The sequence below is a fragment of the Lepisosteus platostomus genome, chromosome 1 (genome assembly GCF_059453375.1).
Source record: "Lepisosteus platostomus isolate fLepPlt1 chromosome 1, fLepPlt1.hap1, whole genome shotgun sequence".
Classification (NCBI taxonomy): Eukaryota; Metazoa; Chordata; class Actinopteri; order Semionotiformes; family Lepisosteidae; genus Lepisosteus; species Lepisosteus platostomus.
In genome coordinates, this window is record NC_142611.1 from 55553892 (window position 1) to 55563352 (window position 9461).

Consider the following 9461-nt stretch of genomic DNA (forward strand, 5'->3'; position numbering starts at 1 on the left):
ATTTTGTAATTCTGTCATGTGAAATCTTTGTTTATTAAAAATTTAAATGAGAATATAAAATTATAAAGACTGCAAATGAGAAAAGGCCATTTGTGAACCCCCAAGACAATTATTGGAAATACAATTTCTTACCATAATACACTTGTTAAGTTAAAACCAGTCTTTTCTTAAAGGACCAAAATAGTTTATATTTACCAATTCAATCTTTTTGAGACACAATGGTGTATGAAGTAGAAAAAAGAATAATTAAGAATCAGTGTGTGTTAAATAGCAAGTCAATACTTTGTGGGTTTGTGCAGATTAGTGAACAGAGTAGTTGATGCTCATCAGTCTAGAGAGGATTACAATATAATTTCTAAAAATCTAGCCTTTACCCATCCACTGTCAGACAGATACAGAGACAGTCTACAAATGGAAAATATTCAAGACCATGGTGACTCAACCCAGGACCTCCAGCGAAGATCTCCTCAGATCAAGAAATTGATGGAACCATAATTGCAACAGTGTATTAACAAGTTCTGGAGGAGAATGTTAGACCTTCCATTCATTAGCTGAAGCTGAGCTGAAAGTAGATCCTGCAGCAACACAATGATCCTACATACTGTATACAAGCAGATCTACAAAAGAATGGCTGAAAATGAAACTCTGCATTTTGGATTGGCTAGCTCAAACTCTGCACCAAAGGTTTCACAAACGTTTTCTTTGCACTGTAGCTCATTTGGCTGCCAGTGGCTGATTGCTCCAATCATTTCTTAAATAAAGCCAGAGAATATCAGCTTCAACAAAATGGCTGGATAGTTTGATCTAGGTTCCATGTTGATTATATATAAAGTACTATTGATTTCTAATATTAGAAGGGACATAGTCCTTATTTTCCATTGTAAATACCTGAAAACATTTTGAATATAAGGATAAATGCAACAAAATTAGGTTCATATAAAATATTTTTAAGTTGTGTGGATTTATAATATTAACATTGGTAAAAGTATAAGAATTAAAAGATAATTTGCATACATCTAAATCAGTGGTTTATTTTCAGGGAATGGATGTTATGTCTTATTATTTAGTGTAGGTTATGAGATTCCTGTTTTTTGCTGTAGGTATCTGTCTATCTTGTTTCAAGGTAAAAAAATACATTGGTGATGACAGCTCCATAGCAATATCCATTCAGAAGATAATGCTCTTGTGAAATAATGGTTAAAAAACAGCATGCCAGCTCTGCTCATATTTAAAACCTTCTAAAAATGTATTTGAATTTAAAAGGTGAACTACTTTAGAAAAAAAAAACTTTATTTTCCTTGTCTTCGCTGGATTTTTTTCTGCAAAGCTTTTCTTCGTTTCAAAGTCCTGTGATATTTGGTGACACATCTTCGAAAGCAGCTCTTGGGATTTGAAAAAAGATAATCTAGTATGCACTGACAATTCAAGTTTTAAAGCAGAAAACAGAGTGAAACAATGTTTTTTTTTCTCACAGATCATTTTTAAGAACATGGTTATACATACATATTATTAGAATTACTTTTGGGTTTTGGGTTTGACATAATGTACAACCCTCAGCCTTAGAGCTATGTTGTGTTTGTGCTTCTGGTAGGAAGGTTACCCTTGGCAAATTGGTCCAAAGTGAGGGGCCAGACAAAGAATGATCCCAACTAGACTCCCATGATGGTTCAACTAAAACCTGAGAGAATCCTGCCTGGATTAGGCACACCTGGCCACCTGCGTAACCCGGCCTGGCTCAGCCCAAAATGGTGAGCGCTGTCGTGTGGGCTCACAACCACAAGGTGGAGGATGGGGGTCTGCTGCAACGCCAGGCAGGTCACAGATATGAGCAGGACACATCTAGACAGACTAATATATTCCCTGGGGGTCTGGAACAAGCTACCCTGCCGTGATGTTCAAGCTGACAACCTGACATTCTTCACGAAATGGCTAGATGAGATCCAGGATCGGTTAGCTACTACCAAATGAGCTACACAATCACTGTGCTGAAGTTGATGAATTGCATTCTTTCAAAATACAGCTGGATGAGACCCCTGCTTCAATTAGCTACTAAGTACCAAACAAGCTAGACTGGACGAATGATCTCTTCTTATTTGAAAACAATCTTGTATTCTGTCTTTACTTAAATTGATGTGCACCACATTGGATCAAATAGATAAAGATTTATATAAACAAAAGCTATCAGTACCCTCAAAAGTAGTTATCTTAGCCTCCACTTATTAAAGAAATTGATCATTATGCTACATTGATAGAAGTGGTGTTTAGGAATTAAGACTCATTAAGGAAATAGTCTGTGCTGCACATTTGGCAGACATGCAACTGAATTGTCTGGATTCCTATGGAGGTTAAGTACTCTTCAGCAATATGCTGAGAATTTGGCAACTTTACCAGATGACATTCCTTGCTTGCGGCATTACTCAACTATCTTTCATCTAATGCATTAAAATATACAGGGCCTCATAAAATATTATAAATTATATTTTTAGTGCTATACTCTACAGATTTTAGTTTTTTAATTAGTGAATCTAATACAATTTGCTAAATTACGCTTTCCAAAATTTATTTTAAGTGATCTAAATAAAGTAAGTGGTTTATTTGACATTCCGAAGTGTTCTACTAAGAAGGTGCGTTAATAGTAGCTATATTTTATTTTTGTAACACACTGTGCTCAGCAGCCACATTACGCTAGACTTGCATCACCGAATAAATCTAAATCCTGTACAGAAGGTGTAGGCTGCCTAACTGGACCCCGGATAGCGGTTGGTTGTCCCGCGGCCGCAGGTTCGATTTGCCATAATGCACCTTGCCTGGCGCTGTTGAAGTGGGCAGTTGCAGTTGAATCCGAGCAGGGCCGGACTAATTACAAAAGGCAGATCAATCCGGAGTGTCATAAAAATAAGTCAAACAGAATTTTTTATTTTCAGTAGTTTAAATCATTGCTCACAATCTCAATCTAACAAAAGTAATTTCGAATTTTAAGAAACGCTGTAACTAAATTAAAAGACAACCTGGATAAAACAAGATACGCACTGTAAACGGAGTATCTGAAATCTGTATCTAACAAAGCGTAATTGCTTTTAGTTTTATATTGTCCAGAATATACTGTATATACTGAATATACTGTAAACATACACAGGTTTTTATCTGAAATGTAAAGTTTACAAACTAACCTATTGCTGCATGTGTTGACGCCACCGCGGTTTCGCATCTTTTATCAATACATGGAGCTTCCAGAAATTACAAAAAACACTTTTAAAATGATAAACACTTTAGGAAAGGTTTAAGATGTGCAATTATTTTGTTTAAATTATTCCCTGCTATTTTTAATCACTTCGTAAAGGCGACAGACCGGTATATCACAACTGTAGAATGACAACGTTGTTAGTCAGATCCCCATGAGCACGACCTGAGACCAGTCCTTCATGATAATTTGAGAATATTAGCTAATTCTCGACAATGTTGACAAAAACAACGTCTTTAAAAATGAGTTATTTCATAGCAAGGCGGAAACTGGAGAACTGTGCAATAAATCATTTTCATGTAATTGTTGTTGATGTTCCTCTCATCCTCACAAAACCATGCAAAACATGAAATGTAGCATGCGACCTTTAATCTGGTATTTAAAACATGTCTGTATAGCGGGTCAAGTATTGTTATTGGAAAATAAAGGAAATAACATATCCCGAGCTTTTGGTGGTCAATGGGTATTGATGTTTCATTTTCAAAACAGAGCTGATGTTTTTGCATTGAAACAAGATTAAAACAACACACAGAGAACAGGACCCAGTTCTAAATAATGTTGTATTACGTTTCATTTAAATTTAAGATTATTTTCAGTAAAGGGAAAAAGCTCACACAAAATGAACACACTACCTTTTTTACTTGTTCTTTTCACTGATGCTGAGACCTTGCATACTCATTTAAGCTACCTTCTTTTGCATTTCTTAATAAAGGTGTAGAGCAGGTTACAATGAAACTTTACTTTTTAGTTATGTATAACAAAAATACGTGGTTATGGACTACTTATTGACATTTACATTTAAACAGTGCATCCATCGAAGCAAAACAAAACCCTTTCAAAATCTCACATTTTAATTCCTATTAAATATCAAGATAAACCAGAATTGCCCATCTTAGAAATATATCATTTATTACTGTAACACACAGAATTGCATTTTATTACTGTATTTTTTTTAAGTAAATATAATCTCTAGAACTTCATTCACAAATCCTAAAATAGTATTCCCTGCAGTTGTCATTTTTGTCTTTGACGTAATAAAACATAATGTAAGGAAGTATAAGCAAGAGAAAATAAAATATCAAATCATTTAAATTAGCAGATGTAATTGGATGTCAAACAGATGTTATTAGCTTGGTGGGGCCTCCTCTTGAAGAATCATTAAAAACAGACCCCGCGTTGGTAGTCTGATGAAGGCAAAAATTAAAGTGTAGAGCAGTTGTTCCCAGCTCTGGTCCTGGTGGGTCCTTGTATCTGTTGGTTCTGTTTCCAGCGAAATCGATCTGCCATTCAAGTTTGAATCTCTTCATCCAGTGCAGGGTTGCGGAGCCCCAGAGCCTATCCTGGCAAGCAATAGGCACAAAGCAGGATACACCCTGCACAGGGCACCTGCAGATACACACATTCACACTGGGGTCAACTTAGCCACAGAGCCACCGCTCCGCCCAACCCTATATCGATTTCTGAGTTTCAGAACTGCCCTCATTTAGGTGTTTTGCCTGACATGTAACCAATCCTGACCTCTGCAGAAGGAATAAATGCTAGTTGCAGGAGTTTCTGATACAGTGTCATTGCCAGCTGTGGTTGTTCTCCATCAGTTGATCAACTAGTTAGAGCTGTTTAGTCAGAAATAATGGCAACTAAGATGAGAAGATACGCTGAGGTGGGAGATAGTACCCTTGAAGTAGGTTATTTTTGACATTCAGGACCGACCAAAGAAATAAGTTAAATAAATGAGTCTATACAAACAAGCAAATCAGTTAAATAATCAATTATCACCAGAGAATTGGAGCTCAGTTAGAGGAAAATGGACAATCTCAGAACCTGAGTTGGGAACTACTGGTCTAGAGACTCATACTGTATTTATACCCTGACACTTGATGAGAATAGGAATTTGTGCTTCTCCTGAAAGTCCATTTATGAACTCCATTTAAAGCTGTTGACAGCTTAACTGTCACGGATGTCGGAAAGGACGAACCGTGGAATGGCAGGAGAGTGTAAAAGACCCTATGCGTAGCGGCAAGATGGGGGTTAGCCCGGGCTCAGCTGTTCAGGGAATGCCGTATAGAAACCTATGCCCTCAGGTAGCGGACGTGGGGCAACCTGGTGCTAGGTGGGTTTCAGGACATCCGAACATCAATGCTGAGCGAAGGCAGAATGAAAGACCCGGAAGTATATAGCCCCAGAGAGAGAGAAACACTGGAAGGACAGCAGAGAACCAGAAATGAGAGACAGGACAGAGAAGGAGCACCCTCTGGCTGCAGAGGGCATGACATTAACAAATGATGATAAGAGGCTGAAATTTTGACTTTCTAAGGTAAACCATGGCAACGATGGTGTTAAGTGTATTTATACTATTAAAATTGTTAAGGGTTAAATCCTCATGTTGTATGCAAGTACAGTAGTTGACATTTCCCCCAATTTGTCAGAACCCAGGATACCAGAAGGGAAAAAACAAAACAAAAAGAAGGCAAATCCTCAAGTACAGTGGAACTTTACTTTGGAGGCCAAAATTGCAAGTCCAAGAGATACTTCTCTGGCTTCAGCCCCGTAGGCTCAGCCTGCAGCGATTACAACTCGGAAACCTCTGGGATATTACAACACATCGAGGCTTCTCCTCGGGAAAGCCCTAGTCCACGTGCTTCCTGAGCGTGTCATATTCTCTGAGCCATGATTTCAAAGCATGTGGTCAATAGTGTGGATTGATTACACAGAAGTATGAATCATCCCAAACTGATTGATGTTGGTCAGTAATTAAGGAAAAAACACAGACTGTTTTCATCTGCTTATTCAGCTTTCTTCTCTGTGCCATTGAACACCTAGGGTTTCTGTTAATAATTTTAATTAGAATGGTTTTGCTATTGTCCTTTCTGCTTCTTGATCATGCTGCCTCAGAAAGTCACCATGATTTCAGTTTTTTGTAAATAAATCTGCATGTCCAGCAGTTTAGTGTCACAGCTTCTGTAATTCTTTCTCATAGTATGAATTTAAATACCTCATTTTCAGTCTTTCATACAGTACCTTTGTTGAAATTGTGAAGTATATATTTAAATATATCTAATTAAAACCATGCACTTTCTTTGTTTTAGTTTTTCCTTTGTTTTTTTTTTTAGTTTTGTTTTTGTGTTGTGTTCTTCTTGGAGAAAAATGTTAAATCTTTTGGCAATGAATCAAAAAACTTGCAGGAGATTTTGAAAGATACAGCAGAGGTTTAAGGGAGTGTACATTTCCCGAGATTTCTAGAGATATTTCCTATAAAACATGGGCTTGTTGCGAAGCAGAGGCCTGAAGAATGAAAATAAATACACTGGGGGCGAACTGCCGAACTTGATGTGTTAAACTGGAGCTGTCCGGATTTGCTTTCTGAAGTGGTTCTGAAATCGCAAGGTGGAAACCGACCGTTGTAATTACGACAAAGACAAAATATCATGATTTATAAAAATACTAACATGACTTGAACTGGGTACATCGTATTCGGGATACAGACCTAGGTGCTATAAAATATGAAAATAATATTTAACAGATTAATGAAGAATCTGGCATTTTCTCTTGTGTATTTTAACCTAATTCGTATGCTTATGTATTGTTAACCCTACCTTCTTTCTTGATTTTCATTAGCCTCTGTGACCTTCATCAACAGATGTTGCCAAAAGTACTGATACAGTATCTACAAAAGAAATCAAGCTTTGGGAATTCTGCCCGAGTCCACTGGTCCATCCAGTACAGCTCCTCCTTATCAGAAACACACCAGAGTACAAATACAGTACAGCGGATTAAGCCCACGTGTCTATTTTCAGAAACAATTCAATGTGCTTTTTCAAACATTAATTTTATATTTTAGGACAATAATATAATGTAGAATAATTAACTGTTGTTGATCAGGAGAATGATATAAGGTACTGTAGTAATCAACGGTTGTTTTTACACGAATTTATGTGTTGCTCGAACTGTACTCTCCTTATTTCAGATACTGTATGTCTTTTTTATGTTTTTTTTTTCACAAGACCACGGTCTTATATTTTCCTTATTTGATCTGTGTTTACCAATCTGCACAAAGAAATTACGTGCTTGTGCAGAATGATAAAAAAGTAGGTCAGACAGCTCTGCGGGAAGCAGTCGACCCAAATCTTCGCTGAATTCTTCGGGGCCATTCTGAAACCTAATGAGCTAAACGTAATGTTGTCTCCCTCTGGTGGCTTCCAAAAGAAATGTCACAGGATTTAATATTTTAAGATTAACAGACATGTACAGTATACACGAAAAGCGTTCAGAACATTATTTACAGTACGCCTTATATTTATTTGAAGGTGTCATAAATATTTAAGTGAAACTCAAAATGTAGACATAACACATTGTTTATGAAAGTTAAGGATGTAAAATTCTAGTTAAATAAATGCTCCAATATGAAGGAAAAAGCACACTACAAATGAGTTCATCTGAGTTTATCAAACGTGTCAAAAGACGATATAAAAAATATCAGGTACTCACCAAACTGTATCCAAATTAAACTTGGTTTTTGGAAATATTTGGGAGTCAGTTTATAAACCCACTATATCATGTGCAATAATTTTCTGATATCCAATGACCACCAGTTACACTGTTGCTAACACAAATACACCATGTAGTAGATTGTATATCATAATGCACCGGAATAACATATAACACCTTTAATAACATATAGAGCAGAATTACAACTACTCACTACCATTCTGTTTTGTCTCGTCTGTATTGGAAAGTATGAAACCTGGGTATATACAGTAAAACACTCATTTCCTTCTGTTACTGTATATACCATCCAATTAGTATGCACACCTTGCTCTATTCAGACTTATGCAGTTCAGATACGCTAGACTATGGTTTCCAGTTGCCATCAATTCAGAGAGCTAAATTCTTGGTTTCTAATCCAGATGGTAGAAATTAACTAGCTCTAATGTATTCTTCCTAAGAGATACCAACAGCTTGATTATTGATTTGAACTGAAATCTGTTGATATTGTGTCTGGATGTCCAATATTGGTTCTGGAGGGTCCGAATTTCTGCAAGTTTTCATTACAGATCAGCTTTTAACAAGATAAATCAGCTTTTTATTAGCTTAATTGGAGTTTAAAAAGTTAAGGCTCTTCAGGTACTGCAAAGATACCCAGAATTCCACCAACACACACCCCTCTAAGACCAGGTCTTGACAGCTAGCCTAGCTACAGGAATTGTTCAAGTTAAGGCTGTGGAAAAGGTCACAACCTTATTATTATTTTCCTTCAGTAATAATTTTAAAATGTTTACATGTTCAGAAAATGTTGGAATGAATTTGAAGAATAGTGGCAGGCCTTGCAAAGACAGAATACATTGAAAACAGGGCTGCATGTGGTCTAATAATAATAATAATAATTGCTTACACTTATATAGCGCTTTTCTGGACACTCCACTCAATGCGCTTTACAGGTAATGGGGACTCCCCTCCACCACCACCAATGTGTAGCCCCCACCTGGATGATGCGACGGCAGCCATAGTGCGCCAGAACGCTCACCACACATCAGCTATCAGTGGGGAGGAGAGCAGAGTAATGAAGCCAACTCATAGAGGAGGATTGTTAGGAGGACATGATTGGTCCTAAGGGCCAATGGGAAATTTGGCCAGGACGCCCAGGTAACACCCCGACTCTTTACAAGAAAGACCGTGGGATTTTTAATGACCACAGAGAGTCAGGACCTCGATTTTACATCTCATCTGAAGGACAGCACCTGTTTACAGTATAGTGTCCCCGTCACTAAACTGGGCCATTAGGACCCACATGGACCGCAGGGCGGGCGCCCCCTGCTGGCCCCACTAACACCTCTTCCAGCAGCAACCTTAGTTTTTCCCAGGAGGTCTCACATCCAGGTACTGACCATGCTCACACCTGCTTAGCTTCAGTGGGTTGCCAGTTGTAAGTTGTACAGTGATATGGCTGCTGGCTATACCTACTGTCCTTGTAAAGTAAAATTAAATTAAAAAGAAACATCACCTGAGGTCTGGGACAAGGTTAAATCCATTGCAGATTGTAAAGCCTGGATAACAGAATTTACCCCATCTACCCCTCCCCAGTGATAGAAAAGTGAGGTCGGGGTGGTGTTACAGGTTAAGACTCTAGAGGAAAGACTTGTAATCTATGCACACACATAAACAGACAGTACCTTGGTTGGGATTTTCATCAATTTACACTACATTTCACACTGTACCATGCAGA